The following is an 18617-nucleotide window of genomic DNA, read 5'->3' as shown; positions in this document are numbered from 1 at the left end:
TTCTTCTACACGTTGTGTGGGCCGAACAGCACAATGGTGGGCCACTGATTTGCAAGTCTTTAACTTATATAGAAAAACTGACTTCCTCCATTTTCTGGAACACATGCTGCATAGACATGGGACTGAAACATTCAGGCAAAAAGTGAAAGACCAAGGCAATCATCTATGGAAGAGAAGATTAAAACTACACTGTAATAAAACAACCCCAATATTTAGACTCAAGAGGAAAAATTTTGAAAGCATTTTCTCCAAATAGCTTCATTGTTGTTCACCTATAATCGAAAGAGCTGATGACTGGACTATTTTATCCGCAGATGAATAAAACTAACCATTTTTAAATTAAAAAAAAAACTTTCTGAATATATTGAAATATTCCTTAATATAATATTACTAGGTGAATAATGTGTCATTTTACTTATTCTATAGTGAAAATGTTGATTTTCTACAGATAACTAATAGAAGAGAATAGAAATTTATTCTGTGAACTGTGAATCTTCCCAAGACACTATGCCTGAAAAGTGTAGTTTTATTCCAAAGCTATTTATAAACCTTGGCCAAAATTAAAATTGTCTCTAATTTACTGAAAGAAATTTTAAATATATCACTATTTTGAACAAAGTTAGTAACTTTTTTCAGGAATGCACTTTAAGAGAATACAAAAAAATGCATAATAAAAATGAATTATGTTAATTTTTAGCTAAAGAATCATGAAATATTAAACAATTTTTAGATATTTTAAGTAGAAAATTAATTTGTCTCTTTAATTTAAGCACACATTTTAAGTTTGGTAAGTAATATAGTTTAGACATTTGTCCCCTGCAAATCTCATACTAAAATTTGATCCCAAATATTAGAGTTTGGTCCTAATGGGAGGTGTTTGGGTCATGAAGGAGGAGTGTGTTCTCACTTTCTTAGTTTTCAGGAGAACTGATTGTTATAAAGAGCCTGGCACCTCTCTCCCCACACTCTTCCTCTCTTGCCATGTGATATCTACTCCCCTTCACCTTATGCCATAAATGGAAGCTTCCTGAGGCCTGAGAAACAGATACTGACACCATAGTTTCTTGTATAGCCTGCAAGAATGTGAGCCAAGGCCTTTATAAGGCCAAGTTATCTAAAAGTTTATCAGAATTAGATATATAATAATGATTCATCATTGAGTAATTTTATTTTTTTCCCAGTCTTATTGTGATTATTTGGTACCCAATCCCAGAAGTTGTGTAATGCTTAATTTCTCATGCCAGTCTTGTTACAGAGAAAAGTGGCAGTATATAATGTAACTTGTTCTTCACGATCTGTTCCAATGCTTGTGATGTTTCCATAGCATTTAAGACAATTCATACAATAATATGATTTATATATGCCAAATGCTATGATTTTTATTACTTTTTTTCTCCTCATCTATGTGTACTAAATTCATTTGTCATGTGCATTCTGGCTAAACAGACTACCTGTTTTGCTTTCAGATTTGTTCTCTACCAATGCCCCACACTTCTGACAGGAAACTGCCTTCTGGATTTGTAGAAAGGTCACCAGTAGCAAACTCCAGTGGAAATTGGGAGGGATAAGAGTAGGGGAGAAACTTAGGTATCCCACCATTTGCTGTGGCATTTAACATCTCTTCCTCAGCCTCAATGCTGCCAAATGGCTCAGATTTTTCAGCTCTGATAACAAAATCTGCATTTAGTCCCTATAGCACTAGCAAGAGGAGTACCTCTTATTATTTATAATTTTGGGTTTTTTAGTCTCTTGGCACTTCCATCTTCAGTGTAATCATTTATCTTCATTAAACATTCTCTAAGACTTTGAAGTGAGTGATTTCTGCTTCCTTTAATATACCTGCCCAAATACAGGACTCGACATAGTTCCAATGACATCAATTAATAGCACATACGCTTTAATATATAGTAAGACTGTTCTAGATAAATAAAAATTAAAATGGTTTCATGGACATAAAGTCTTGTGGTTTTGAATTATTCTGAAGCTCTGTAAGTTGTATGCACAATGTCCAGTCCAGAGAAACAAAGCACCTACAGACTAGGGATATTAGTCACTTCATTAATCAGTCACAGACAGAAAATATGTTTTATGTTTTAGGCCTGGTCACAAGACCTCTACTTACTGATGAAATCTGAAAAAAAAAAGTTTTATTGTCAAGCTTCGGGTAATTTAAAGTGAAAAATATTATACAGACATTCATATGGTGAGTTTTTGTTAACTAAGAGATAGTTTTTATGAAATGATGTGGTTGTTTTTCTTTAAATTTATGTGTTAGTTAATATGTTTAAAACTGTAATACCCCCAAAAATATTTGATAGAAAAGTTCTTACTGACGTTAAAATATGTGTATGTGAAATAAGACTTGCAAATATTTAAAAAATTCTTAACCACTGCAAGCTGCCATTTTCTGATGCATATACAATGCCACTCATATTTAAAATTAGAAAGAGAGAAATACTTTACAATCTATTTCTCACTAAAAACCTAGACTATAAAACTTCAAATAAACAATAGCAAAGCTTCTAAAAAGCCCCAATCCAAATAAGTACATACTGATTAATATTTTACAGTATTTTTCTAAGAAAATGTCAGCAAATTCTAGTAGTAGAGTCAGTTTTTCCTGAGAAACCTTCTTTTATTTTTAACTTTCTTATGTTGGATTTCATATTCTCAGTGGTTATAGCCGATTTCAACTGTTCTTTAGTTAGTTTCCTGGTTGCTCACAAAGATTTTCCTGCATGCTATTGCTCTCCAGGAATATACCAACGTTCATATAGACTTCTCAATGAATGGCACAGAAAGATTCCTTTTAAGGTAAGTTTCTAGTTACTACTATTGTATAAGCAGATATTTTTATCAACTCAATCAAAAATTTAGGAAGACACTTAAAAAATCTTGTGATATTTATTTGAATGTAAATTATGAGGAGTATATAATATTATTATGAAAGAAGAAACCATAAATTATACTTTTCCACCCATTTTCTGTGGGTAGATAAAAGGAAAATCAACCAGTTTTCTAAGATGGGTGAAGACTTTTATGAGAAAGTGCTCCCTTATAAATATTTTAGTCTTATTCTTTTCAAAATATAAAAGAAATCCTTTTCTTCTAGTAATTTCTAAAAATGTAGATGATGTATTCTAAAAAGGGCAGCAACTGAAACCTTCTGTGTCTTGAAGACAACATTTTTATTCTGATTATAAAACAACTCAATATTTTCTTTTAAAAAAATTCAGCATATGAAGACTGCACACAAAAGCAACTAGAGAGTAGACTACTGACAATTCAAGGTATCTGAATATCAATTTGCCATGTCAAAGTCAGATCTTACTGAATAGGCCAATAATACCAACATCATTGAGTGTCCAATGAACTCTCACTGCATATATATTAATTCCAATGTTTATTTTAAACTTTACTGGGGTATAGCTGACATGCAATAAGCTACACATATTTAAGGGCCATAATTTGTTGAGTTTTGACATATTTATATGCTCTGATATGGTTTGGCTCTGTGTCCCCACCCAAATTTCATCTCTCATTTTGAATTGTAATCCCATGTATCAAGGGAGAAGAGTGATTGGATTATGGGGGTGGTTTCTCCTATGGTGTTTTCCCAATAATGAGTGAATCTCACAAGATCTGATGGTTTTATAAGCCTCTGGCATTTCTCCCAGTTGCACTGACTTTCTCCTGCTGCCTTGTGAAGAAGGTGCCTGCTTGCCCTTTCGCCTTCCATTATGATTGTAAATTTTCTGAGGCCTCTCCAGTAACGCAGAAATGAGTCAATTAAACTTCTTGCCTTTATAAATTAGCCAGTTGCAGGTAGTATTCTTTATAGCAGTGTGATACAAACTCATAAAACCATTACTACAATCAAGGCCAAATGTTTTCTTATGCCCATTTGTAAGCACTCCTGCCCTATCTTTTTCCACACCAGTTCCAGGGCAAATGCTGATTTGCTTTCTGTGGCTATAAATTGATTTACATTTTGTAGAATTTTATATAAATGGAATGACACAGTACATTTTAATTTTTGCTCTAGTTCCTATCACTTAATGATAATGATTTCAAGTCTCATCCACGTTGTTACATATATGAGTAATTCATACTTTTTTATTGGAAAGTATTATTCCATTTTATGGTACCAAAGTATGCTTGCCCATTCACTTGCTGATGAACGTATGGGTTGTTTCCAGCTCAGGGTTCTTAAAAGTAAAGCATCTATGAACATAGAAATACAGGCCTTGGTGTAGACATATGTCATCGTTTCTTTTTGGTAAATGTCTAGAAGCAGAACAGATTGTATGGTAGGTGAATAGTTATTTTCCTAAGAAACTGCCAAACTGGCTTTCAAACTGATTGTGCCATTTTACAGTCTTGCCAAGTCCAGTTCCAGTTTCTTCATATCGTCACCAATACCTAGCATGATGTTGTTTTCTTTTAGTCATTATAAAAAAGTAGTGTTTCATTAGGATTTCATCTTACATTTTCTTGATTACCAATGTTGCTGAAAATCTTGTCATATGCTTTCGGTAATTAATATCTTTTCTTTTGTGAAGTGTGTCTTCAAATACTTTACCTATCTTTTATTATGTGTTTGTCTTACTATGTGTTGTAAGAGTTTTTACATATTATAAATTAAAAAGTTCATTGATATATGTGAGATGTTTTCTTCTAACATGTGACCTGCATTTTCATTTTCTTAATAGTGTATTTCAAAGAGAAATTTCTTCGTTTTGATTAAGTCCATTATATGAATTTTTAAGACATTACTCTATAAGAGCAGTTTTAGGTTCACAGCAAAAGTGAGAGAAAGTTACTGAAACTTCCTATACAGTCCATTTCCCTGATTTTATACATATATATATATATATATATTCCCCCATTACTATTATATATATATATATTCCCCCATTACTTACTTCCCCCATCAGAGTGGTACATTTACTACAATTGATGAACTTACATCTACATCATAATCACACAAAGTCAATAGTTTATATTAGGGTTTACTCTTGGTATTGTACCTTCTGCAGGTTTGAACAAATGCCCAGTCACATGTATTTACTATCATAATATCATACAGAATATTTTTTACTGCCCAGAGTACATCTGTGCATTGCCTAGTTATTGCTCTCCATTCTACCTTTTTGCTCTCTCCACAGTTTTGCCTTTTCCAGAATATCACATAGTTGGAATTATATAGCATATAAGCTTCTCAAATTGACTTGTTTTGCTTTTCATAGTTTTATAGCTTATTTCTCTTTATTACTGAATAGTATTCTATTTTCTGGATGTCTTTATAGTTTACTCATTCACCCACTGAAGAACATCTTGGTTGATTGTAAGACTGGCAATTATAAATAAATCTGTGAATATCTATATGCATGTTTTTGTGAGGACCAACGCTTTCAACTCATTTGGGTAGGTACCATAGAGCAATAATTTTTGTATTTTATGTTTCACGCTTTTTGAGTTTTAAGAAACTTTTGCCTATCCTAAGTTTCCATGATTTTCTATTCCATTTTCTTCTAGAAGTTTTCATAGTCTTAGGTTTTACATTTATATTTATGATCAACTTTTAGGATTTTTTTTAAGTAACCAGGGTTTTATTTGAAACTTGCAAGCTAATATTTGAACTCTGTTTTATCTCTCTGTCATTTACACAATCAGATAAGTCATTGAGGTCATATATAATCTCTGTAATTTGTATGTTTCTGAGCCTCATATTTCTTACATAATAACCTGCTAATTCTATCCTTCTCCAATTTATATACTGAAGATAACAACCGATAATAATAATAATATATGGTGGATATATGTTGAGTAATAGTTCAGTACAAACAAGTTTTACTTATTATTTCATTGACTCTTCCCAACAAATGTATTGTATATATTATAGTATTCCCATTTGTACAGGTGAGAAAATCATAACTCAGTGAAGTTAAATAACTTGTCCAAAGTTGCACATTTAGTAACTGGCAAAAGCTAAAAATTGGACACGTTCTGATGCTGCATTGTCAAATTTTAACCGCTGCTCCCTTAATCCTTTTGAAATGACAATTTTCTAAACTCTACTGTATTTTCAAATCACTTTTTAAACACTCCATTACATCATTAACTAAAGTCAAACACATCTCTTAAAATATGTGGCCTCTCCTGTGGTCTTCCAAAATGGTGCTGCTTATTTTTCCCAAGTTTTGTATACTTATGAGCATTTTCCTAGGTTCAACTTGTTTGCCCTCATCTATGTCTGATTGTCTGTAACTTTTTCTTCCCTCATTTTCCGGCCAAACTTGTTTGCTCACTCGCATCTGACTCCATAGTTTTTTATTCACATTTCTTGAATATTATATCCCTAACTCACAAATCATTTTATCCACAGAAAATTTCATAATGAATAGAAAAATATGTAGCTTAGTTACTGAGCACTTGCTTTGTCTAGGCACTAGGCTACGTAATTTTTATAATAATATCTTCTAATACGTTACAACCTTATGAAACAAGTATAATTATTATTTGAACTTTACAAATGAAGAAACCGAATTGGCCACTAATTTGGCCATAGTTTAAAGAAACAATAGAGCCAGGATTTGATCCAGGTTGGGTGTTTCTTCATTTCTTACACTCTATTTTCTAAGAGTATCACAGAAAAAAGTAACAGCTTTTTCCAGCTAGCAAGTCTCCTGACAAATTTTTTTTTTTTCCTACAGGTGAATGTGGCTGATTCTGTAGTCTTGGGGAGAGTGTTTAGCACCATGAAAAAATAAATAGTATTTTCTGTCAAAAACAAGTTATATAAATTTATAACAGTTAATGAAATTTTGAGGAAAACTTGGGGAAGGAGGAAAAAATAGATAACGATTTCTATTAAGAGTGACCACTGCTTCAACCTGGCCTCAGGTTACATACTCCACTCCTAGCAAGCCTTTAACTGGCAGGGCTAAATCAATTCTCATTAAGAAGGATTTTCATGCTTCACCTTAAATTGTCTTCAGTCAAAAAGAGGAGGAATCTCATTCTTCAGTCTAAATACCATCCACGTTCCTTCCACGGAATAAGTGAAAATGGAAATGGACATTCTGTTAGAATAACAAGAACTCCAAACTTCCTGAACACACTTTCAAAAATGAAGTAATATGATTCTTATAGGTCAAGATGAATCAATGACAATACTCCACAGTACAATACAGGAATCTGAGTTATTCAGTCTTAATTTGTACGATGTCAAGACTCCATCAGTCCAGTTCAGATAACTACAATCCCAGTTCTGTTTAGTTCTTTGTCACATTCTTTCTGTCAGCTAGATATAGAAAGAATAATACACTAATGCATGCCTTTTATTTTACCTCAGTTTTGTAATTTTCTGCTTGCAAATACATTGAACTGATTTAACTGAACTACCTTATTATTTGTCTTCAAAATTTGCATCTTCAGTGTTTACATAGCTAATAATTGATATGAGAATTTTAAAGCCAGAAACACCTTGAAAATTAACCCATTTTTCAGGCAAGAAATATGTTCTTCTAGATAGTTATATGATGTAAGCTTACACATACAGTTAATGGCAGTGTTTTAACTAGAATAAAACACCTTCTATATCTAAATTTGGAGACATATTTCTAGGAAATTTTACAGAATTTTGTTTTTTAGCTTACAGCTCTTACCCTTAAGAAGAGTTAACAGGGATGGGGAAAATTAATTTCTATCAGAGAAGAACAGATGTTATGACATTATTTATGTGGCATTCAGAAAAATATCAAAAAATATATAAATATATGTACATATACTGAAAAGCAAAAAAAAATTAAGTCTGTATCTATGATATATGATTGTTAGAAAATGAGAATTACAATTATAATTTCTGAGTTTTTGTGTGCTAGGGCTCTAAAACAGAACAGTTATTCTGTAAAGGTTCAGATAGTAAATATTGTCAGCTCTGTGGGCCATATGGTCTATCATAATTACTGCAATTTGTTGTTGTTGTGAGAAAGTGGCCATAGACAATATGTAAATGAATATGGCTGTGTTCCCATAGAACTATATTTACAAAAGCAGGAGCCAGGCTGTAATTTTCCAACTCCTGCTCTAGACTGATGCATGAATTCTTTCATTGGGTTAATTATTCTTTAAATATTGATTGAGCTAGTACTTTATGCCAATATCTGTTCTAGGCTTTGAAGATAGAGCAGCCAAAAAACTACCTGTTGCATGAAACTCAGAGTTTAGTCACAATAAATTAATAATTGACTATGTTGTAATTAATAGCAATAAATTAACAACTGAATGTAGAGTATGTTAGGTGAGGATAAGCACCAACAAAAAAAACACAGAAATAAAGTGATAGAGTGTGAAAGGACAAGGAAGGGTTTGCTAATTTATAAAGTAGGGGCAAGAAATCCTCTTTGATGAGCAGAAAACAGCATCATGTGATTACAGGGACTATGTTGCTATTTGCCAAGTTTATTTACAAGTCCTGTGTAGAAAAGCTATTTTATTTCTCTGCTGTTATTGGTGTTTATCCTTCTCTCTCTTATTTTTCAGTTCTTTTAAATGCCTGCTTGTAGGCATTCAGAATACCTCCTTGCATGGTCTAACAACCTGAGGTGCCGCACTCTTTCTGTGCAGAGATACTGGTGTAGGGGGCCCTCTATATTTTACATCTAGGTGGATCTCCAGGTAGTTGGAGAACTTGCTCACCTTGATCAGAAGCCTAATCCATCCCACCCCTTCTGTGTATAGATTGTGGAGCAGTGGGACTCTCTCTGGTTCATGCTCAGGCAGATCTGCAGGCATTCAGAGCACCTGCTTGCCTGGTTCAGCAGCCTGACTCATTCTACTCTTCCTTTACAGAGATCCTAGTGCAGGGTAAGGGCTTCACCACTCCAAGTTCAGGCAGATCTCCAGGCATTCAAACACCTCCTTTCTCATATTGGCAGTCTGAGCTGCCCCACGTTTCCTGAACAGAGATTGTAGTGCAGCAGCACCCTCTCTGCTTCATACCCAGGCAGTCAGAACACTTGTTTGCCTGGATTTCAAGCCTGAACTGCCCCACCTTTCCTGTGCAGAGATTGTGTTACAGAATGGCTCTCTGTATTTCATGCCTGGGCAGATCTAAAGGCATCTGAATCACACACTATCCTGGATTAAGAGTGTAGGCTGCTCCCATTGCCTGTTCTAAGAGCCTGGGGTCAAGAAGTTTTCCTGTCTCCATACCTAGGCACACCTCTTGGTGCTTGGTCACTGCTCACTGAATTCTCTCCCTGCACTGGTGTGTGTGCATGCCACTGGGGTACTTGTCATGTCTGGCCCACCTTATGCCCCTCCCACCCCACCTCAGGGCTGAGCAGGTAGCTCAGACCACTGTACACTCCATGAATCAGTCCACTGAGTGAGGCAACAGAGAGCTTCTCCCAGTAAATGAAAGTCAAGTGTGTATATCTAGTCACATTGGCTACAGGTGGCTCTTACCTATAAGCACTATCTACTGGCTTATAGATTGAATTGCACAGCCTAATATAAAATATAAAACATGCCCAAAGATGTTATAGGGCTATGGAAGCAAAGCCAAAATACCCTACTCAGCATTTTCTATAGTCACACCACCTGGAGAGGGGATGGTGAAAGGGAAAGTAAAAGAATAAATAAAAATTAAAAATTCTACCCAAACAAAACTAATTACAAGAATCAGAAGTATCAGTGTGTCCAGGTGAGAAGAAACCAGCACAAGAATTCTGGAACCATAAAAAATATGATTGTAGTGACATCATGAAAAGATCACATAACGAAAAGAGAAATTCAGAAATAACAGATAAAGAATTCAAACCATGGATTGCAAGGAAGATGAAGGAGACCAAGACAAGGTTTAAAGTCAACACAAAGGAACTTCTAAATTGATCCAGGAAATAAAGGAAGAGCTACACATCTTAAAAAGAAATGAATCAGAGCTTCTGGAATTGAAAAACTCAGCTGAGGAATTTCAAAATACAATTGAAAGCTTTATCAATAGACTGGACTAAGCAGAAGAATTTCAGCACAAATTTCAGAGCTCAAGACTGATCTTTCAAACTAACTCAGTCAAACAAAAAAAAAAAAAAGAAGAAAAAAGAAAAAAAATTTAAAAGCGTACAAAATCTTCAAGAAAGACATGATTATGTAAAACAACCAAGTCTAGGAATTACTGACATTTCTGAGAGAGAAGAAGAAAATGTAAACAACCTGGAAAACATATTTGAGGGAGTACTTCTAGAAAATTTTCCTAATTTTGACAGACAGGTAGACATCTAGACACAAGAAATGCAGAAAACACCTGCAAGATACTATATAAACCCAACACCCCTAAGGCAAAGAATCACCAGACTGTCCAAGATCAAAGCTAACAAAAAAAAAACCTCAAGGGGAACTGAAGAGAAAGGTCAGATCATGCACAAAGGGAACCCCATCAGACTAATAGCAGACTTCTCAGCAGAAACCTCACAAGCCAGGAAAGATTGGTAGTTTATTATCAAGATTCTTAAAGCAATGAAATTCTAACCAAGAATTTTGTATCCCACCAAGCTAAACTTCATCACTAAAGGATAAGTAAAATCAGTGAAGGAGAAATAAAATCTATTCTAGTAAGTGCTAATGGAATTCATTACCATGAGACCATAAAACCATTTACAAGAGACCTTAAAAGCAGGGTTCCTCAACCCCTGGACTAGAGATCAATACCAAGTGGTACTGATCTTTAGCCTGTTAGGTAACTGACCTGCACAGCAGGAACTGACTGGTGGGCCAGGGAGTATTACTGTCTGAGCTTTACCTTCTGTCAGATCAGTGGTGATATTAGATTTTTATAGGAGCGCAAACCATGTCGTGAACTGTGCATGCGAGGGATCTAGGTCGTGCTCCTTATGAGAATCTAACTAATGCCTGGATTTGAGGTGAAACAGTTTCATCCCAGAGCCATCACCCACCCCACATCCCCCACCATCCATGGAAAAATTGTCTTCATGAAACTGGTTCCTGGTACCAAAAATGTTTGGGACCACAGCTTAAAAAAATTCAAAACATGGAAACAAAAGAACAATATCTATTAGAATTGAAGAAACATGCTTATGAACATATCTGAGCAAGCATACAAAGCAACCACACAATATAAACTATAAAGCAACCAGCTAACAACATCACAAATAGGATCAAAATCTCACATATCAATATTAATCTTGAATGTAAACAATCTAAACACCTCACTTAAAAGGTAGAGTTGTAAATTAAATTTTTAAAAGACTCATTAATCTGCTGTCTTCAAGAGAACCATTTTGCTCATAATGACACCTACAGGATTAAAGGAAAGGGTGGGAGAAAGATCTATCATGTAAATAGAAAACAAAAAAGAATAGGCATCACTATTTTTATATCAGATAAAAGACACTTTCAACTAACAACAGCAAAAAAAGAACAAAGAAAGGCATTACATAATGATAAAGGGTTTGATTCAACAAGAAGACTTCACTATCATAAGTATAGATGCACCCAAAATTTTGGCACCCAGATTCATAAAACAACTGCTTCTAGACATGGGAAATAATTTAACAGCCACAGAAAAATAGTGGGGGACTTCAATAGACAGATCAAGATATTAAACTAACAAAGAAATTCCGGATTTAAATTCAACACCTGACCAACCGGACCTAATATACATCTACAAAGCACTTTACCCATCAACCACACAATGTACATTCTTCTCACCTGCATACAGAACATACTCTGATATTGACCACATGATCAGCTGTAAAGTCTCAATGAACTAAAAAAAAAAACTGAAATCATACTAATGATACTGTCAGGCCACAGTGGAATCAAAATAAAAATAAATGCCAAGATCTATCAAAACCACATAATTACACAGAAACTAAACAACTTTCTCCTGAATGATTTTGATTAAACCATGAACTTAGGGCAAAAATTAAACAAATTATTTGAATCAAATAAAAAAGAGACACAACATAACAAAATCTCTCTGGAACACAGCAAAAGTAGTATTAAGAGAACATTTCATAGCACTAAATGCATACCTCAAAAATTTAGGATGATCTCAAATTAATGAACTAATATCACACCTAGAGGAATTAGAAAAACAAGAACAAACTAGCCCAAAGCTAGCAGAATAAAATAACTAAATCAGAGCATACTGAACAAAATCGAGACCCAAAAATCCATACAAAGAATAAATAAAAGTTTTCTTTTTGAAAGGATAAACAAAATCAGTTGACTGCTAGCTAGAATACAAATCAAAAAAAGAGAGAAGATCCCAATAATCACAGTCAGAAATGACAAAAGTGACATTACAACCAATTTCACAGAAATACAAAAAATTCTCGGAGATGATTATTAATACATTTATGCATACAAACTGGAAAATCTAGAGAAAATGGGTAAATTCCTAGAAATGCACAACCTCCCAATATTGAACCAGGAAGAAATTGAAATTCTGAACAGATTAATATCAAGTTCTGATACTGAATCAGTAATAAAAACTTGCTAACCAAAAAAAGTCCATGACCAGATAGAGTCACAGCCAAATTCTATCAGGAATTAAAGAAGAGATGGTACCAATTCTACTGAAACTATTACAAAAAATTGAGGCTGGGCATGGTGGCTCATGCCTATATTTCCTGAACTTTGGGAGACCAAGGCCAGAGGATCACCTGAGGTCAGGAGTTTGAGACCAGCCTGGCCAACATGATGAAATACTTAAAATACAAAAAATTAGCTGAGTGTGGTGGCACGTGCCTTTAATCATAGCTACTCAGGAGGCTGAGGCAGGAGAATCGCTTGAACCTGGGAGGCAGAAGTTGCAGTGAGCAAAGGTTGCACCATTTCACTCCAGCCTGCACATCAAGAGCAAAACCGCATCTAAAAAAAAAAAAAAAAAAAAAAGCAAAAAGCAAAACAAAAAGAAATCGAAGATGAGGAATTCCTCCTTAATATTTGAAGCCAGAATCACCCTAATACCAAAGCTTGGAAAAGAAACTGTGTTAGTCTGTACTTTCACTGCTAATAAAGACATACCTGAGACTGAGTAATTTGGGTAATTTATGAAGAAAAATAGGTTTAATGCATTCACTGTTCCACATGGCTAGGGAGGCCTCACAATCATGAAGAGAGGTGAAGGAGGAGCAAAGGCATGTTTTATTTACATGGTGGCATTCAAGAGAGCATGTGCAGGGGAACTGCCTTTATAAAACCATCAGATTTCATGAAATTTTTTATTATCATGAGAACAGTCCAGGAGAACCTGCCCCATAATTCAATTACTTCCCACCAGGTCCGTCCCATGACATATGGGGATTATGGGAGTTAAAATTCAAGATGAGATTTGGGTGGGGACACAGCCAAACTCTATCAGACACAGTGGAAAAACAAAAACTACGGGCCAATATCATTGATTAACATATTAATAGACAGAAAAATCCTCAACAAAATACTAGTATACCTAGGCCAGCAGTATATCAAAAATTTAATTCACCACAATCAAGTAGGCTTTATTCCTGGGATGCAAGGTTAGTTCAACATTCACAAAACAATAAATGTAACTCACCATAAAAACAGAATTAAAGACAAAAACAATATGATCATCTCAGTAGACATGGTAAAAGTCTTTGAAAAAATACAATAACCTTTCATGTTAAAAACTCTCAACAAACTAGGCCTCGAAGGAACATAACTCAAAGTAATAATAATCATTCTGAAAAACCCACAGCCAACATCATGCTGAACCAACAAAAGCTGGAACTATTCCCACTAAGAACTGAAACAAGACAAGAATCCCCACTCTTATCACTCCTAGTCATCATAGTACTGGAAGTCAGAGATAGAGCAGTGAAGCAAGAGAAAGAAATAAAAGGAATCCAAACAGGAACAGAAGAAAGCAAACTATCTCTCTTTGTGGATGACATGATTCTATACCAGAAAAACACTGAAGACTCATCCAAAAGGCACCTGGAACTAATAAATGCCTTTAGTAAAGTTTCAGGACACAAAATTATTCTACAAAAATCAGTAGCGTTTCTATACACCAATAACATTCAAGCTGAGAGCAAAATCAAGAACACAATTTCATTTCCAGTGGCCACAAACAAAATAAAATGCCTAGAAATACATCTAATTCATTAAGTGAAAGATATCTACAAGGAAAACTATAAAACATGGCTGAAATAAATCATATATAACACATACAAATGGCAAAATATTCCATGCTCATGGATTGGAAGAATAAATATCATTAAAATGACCATACTGTTCAAAATATTCTACAGATTTAATGCTATTCCTAACAACTAACAGTATTTTTCACAGAACTAGAAAAACATGATTCAAATTCATATGGAACCATAAGGAGCACAAACAGCCAAAGAAATCCTAAGCAAAAAGAACAAAGTGATACCTGACTTCAAACTATACTATAAGGCTGCAGTAACCAAAACAACATGGTACTGGTACAAAAACAGACACATAGAACAACAGGATAGAATACAGAATTCAGAAATAAATCCACACACCTATGCCATCTGATCTTTGACAAATTAGATGAAAATAAGCAATCAAGAAAGGACTTCATATTTAATAAATGATGCTAGGGTAACTTGCTAGCTATATGCAGAGGAATGAAACTGGATCCCTACCTTTTACCATATACACAAATTAACTCAAGATGGATCAAATATTTAAATGTAAAACTTCAAGGTATAAAAATTCTGGAAAAAAATTCTAGAAAATATCACCCTGGGCATCAGCCTTGGAAAAGAATTTACAACAAATCCTTAAAAGCAATTGTGACCAAAAAAAAAAAAAAATTTAAATAAATGAAAGAGCTTCTGCACAGTAAGAGAAACTATCAAAAGAGTGAACAGACAACCTCCAGAATGGGAGCAAATATTCACAAACTATGCATCTGACAAAGGTCAGCTATATAAAATCTAAAGAACTTAATAAGCAAAGCATAAATAACTCCATTAAAAAGTGGGCAAAAGACATTGAGACTCTGTCTCAAAAAAACAAAACAAATAACTCCGTTAAAAAGTAGGCAAAAGAAATGAACAAACACTTCTCAAAAGAAGACATGCAAGTAGCCAACATGCATATTACAAAATGCTAAACATTACTAATCATCAGAGAAATTCAATCAAAACCACAATGAGATACCATCCCGTACCAGTCAGAATGGTGATTATTTGAAAGCCAAACACATACACACACACAAACACACACACACGCCCACACACACTAGATCAGCTAGTAAAGCTATAAAGAAAAAGGAACACATACACTTTTACACTTTTCATGGGAACATATTTAGTTCAGCCACTATGGAAAGCAGTTTGAAGATTTCTCAAAGAACTTAGAACTACATTTGACGTAGCAGTTTCATTACTGGGTATCTATGGAAAAGAAGATAAGTAATTTTACCAGACACACAACATACACTCATATGAACATGGCAGTACTATTCACAATAGAAAAGTAATGGAATCAGCCTAGATGTCTATCAATAGTGAACTGGAGAAATCATATTTAGGCACAGATGTTATGGGCTAACCCTGGACCAAAGAGGATGGAACCAATGAATGATTTCCTCAGTCATCTGCAAGCCAGACAGTTCTGATATGCATTTAATCAAGTTTCTTATTAGCCTGGGTGGAACACAGCAGATTTAAGTCCATAGTAGCCTTTTTTACCTCCCTGGTTTAACTTATTTCAGTCTGGTCTCTCACTCCTATTCTCTAGAATCCATTTCCAATTAAATTACTTGCACAAAAGCCTTTTTTTTCTTCTGCTCTGGGGAAACCTAGGGCAAGATATGACAGAGACAGACTAAATAATTCAAAAAATAAATGTACAATTATAACGAATATTTTAGAAAGCTGTGTGACCATACTGCAGGTGTAGTTCACCAAGTCGAAAGAGTCCAGGAAGGCATCTGCTAGAAAATGGGGTCCGAGCTGAAGATTGGGGTGAACAAGGTGAGTGGAAGGAGAAATCCAGGCAGAGGAAACAGTATGTGCAGAGAACTGGGGACACAGGCAGCTTTATAGTTCTGGGAGAAAGAGAAGCTGTCAATGTGGCTGTGATGCAGGAAGCCAGTGGTTAGAAAGGGGACCAGCTCTTGCAGGGAGTATTGTTGCTGGAGGGCTTAGGTGGGTTTCCAGATGCCTGAGACCCAAGTCCCTGCCTGTGTTCTAGGTTCTTGACACTGCCTCAATAAATAATTCAGAGTTTGGGCTTCTAATTTTATGCTGCTACTAATTAGGGGGTAGAATAACGATGCAGATTTTGGAAAAAAAAAAGGTAGAGATTTCTTGGAATTGGGGTGCCACCCATTATTATATTAAATATGGCCATGCTCCTATCTGTCATGATGCTGGTGGGTGTGTGACTTAGTATGATAATGAGCATATGATTAGGTCTGGGGTAGAGCATGGGTCAAACCCAACACTATGTTGGACACAAGTAGTTTCAACCAGCTTAGCTCACATCTTGTTTGTTACGATCTTATCAGCCCAGGTTTGGCCTTGTCCTTGCAGCTAGTTAGAACAGCTCCTTTCTTGCTGCTGTGTGAAATTGCTGCTTATTTTCCCACTTCTCCTGTGACCACCCAGCATTCTTATTTTATGGGTGTTTCTTTAATTAGGGGGTAGAATAATCATTAGATATTCTGGAAAAGGAGGGGATTTCAGGGACTCCTGGTTACTGATCTCTTTCTCCCTTATTTGGGTTTTCCCAGAAGAGTCATGGACATGTCATCCTGATGGGTTTAAGCCATGTTCTCTCCCTTATTTTGGGTTTTCTGTTATCCTGTAGTTTCTTTGCCTAGTTCTTGTTTTGGCAATTGTTCGGGTTTTTCCATCCTTCTGCAACAACCTAGATCTATTCCTATTTTAGTATGGGCCAATTATGGGTCAATTTTGGTTATTCTTAAGGGCCATAGAAAACTATTTAAGGATTTGAAACAGAAGAGCTTTAAACATATATATATATATATATATATATATATATATGTTTAAAGATTACTCTGGCTACCTAATATAACCACAAAGTAATAGAAAACAATTTCAAGACAAAATCAGCCAATCTCTTCCCAAACATTATAACCGAACCTAATGTTCTCATTTGCTAACTCTCAGCTACTATTTCCCCATGTGAAAAACGAGGATCTCTAAAAAATTTTCAGTTCTAACAATCAGCGTTTTTCTTTTTCTACTTCAACTTCCCAATATTATGATTCAAAATAATGAGTTTCTCATTACATGCATAAACTTACATAAAAATAAATATTAATTTCGAGCTCCTGCCCTTCATAGCCCCTAGCAATTGCAGGCACTAATTAAGGTAGAGTTTTAGACATGGTTTTTTAGCCCAGAGTTTTTGAATTATTTATGTCAAGTATTTAGTCAATAAATGTCAGCTATCATTAACAGTAATTAATTAATATTAAACAATACTAATTCAAGTAGCATTTTTCCACTAGATTTTAGGTTGAAGATAGGTGCTGTGCTTGATTCACTTATCTCCACAGCGTCTAACACAGTTCATTTTACTTAGAAATCACTCAGTAAATAAGTTGATTAAATAAGTAGATGAATGAATGAATTTCTGCCCACTTGAATGAGGACAACGGATTTGGACCTCAGTCAAGTGGAGAGAAATACATTCTTCATTTACTCAATCACTGTCACTTCTAGGTGAGAAACTGCCCATCTCAGTTGGTTCTCACTTTAGAATCTGCCCACTTATTAATTTTTTTAAAAATTGACATGAAATTGTATGTGTTTACTATGTATGGCATGAAGTTTTGAAGTATATATACATTGTAAAATGACACAATCCAGCTAATTAACATATGTATTACCTCACTGAGTTATCACTCTTGTGGTGAGAACATTTTACAACTACTTTCTTAGCATTTTTCAAGAACACAATATATTAACTACAGTCACTATGTTGTATAATAATTCTCTTTTGATTGTGTTTCTTCTATGTAACTGAAATTTTATATCCTTTGACTCTGCCTATTTCTCTCTATCTTCTTTACCCATGGGCTTGTGCTGAAATACTCTACTTCCCAAAAATGCACAGATGTTCAGAACTCATGTCAGTTGCAATCTACAAACTATGGCTACCAGACCATCTTAGATATTAGAATGCTCATGTTTTACAACTATGTGTCTGCTTTTTAAAATAGATTACTATGCCAGGTTAAAAATATAAACCTAAGATATGCCTTTGATTCCTTATTAACAAATTATTTTTTCACATGGTGTTTTAACATATAAGGAGATTTTTAGAAGTTGTGTATGATTTAATACATGCTTTATAATTGCACAATATTAACTCTAATTCAAAATTAGAATTTACAGTATTTATTTTATTATTACATTTCCAAAGCTCTTAGACCACCACTTTTTTGCAGATGTTTCACAGATCTCTATCTAGTTCTACACTGTAGTCCAATATGTTCATTTTCAGCTGGCTGTTTCTGCTTGACCTCTTCTGCTCTCAGGCCATGGCAGTGCTTTTGGGTAGAGGTGTGCGCTTCCATCGCCCACTGGTACAAGTTAAAAAGATACAAA

The sequence above is a fragment of the Sapajus apella genome, unplaced genomic scaffold (assembly GCF_009761245.1).
Source record: "Sapajus apella isolate SASKATOON/1434 unplaced genomic scaffold, GSC_monkey_1.0 scaffold55, whole genome shotgun sequence".
NCBI lineage: Eukaryota > Metazoa > Chordata > Mammalia > Primates > Cebidae > Sapajus > Sapajus apella.
Note: the sequence above shows the minus strand (reverse complement) of the source record.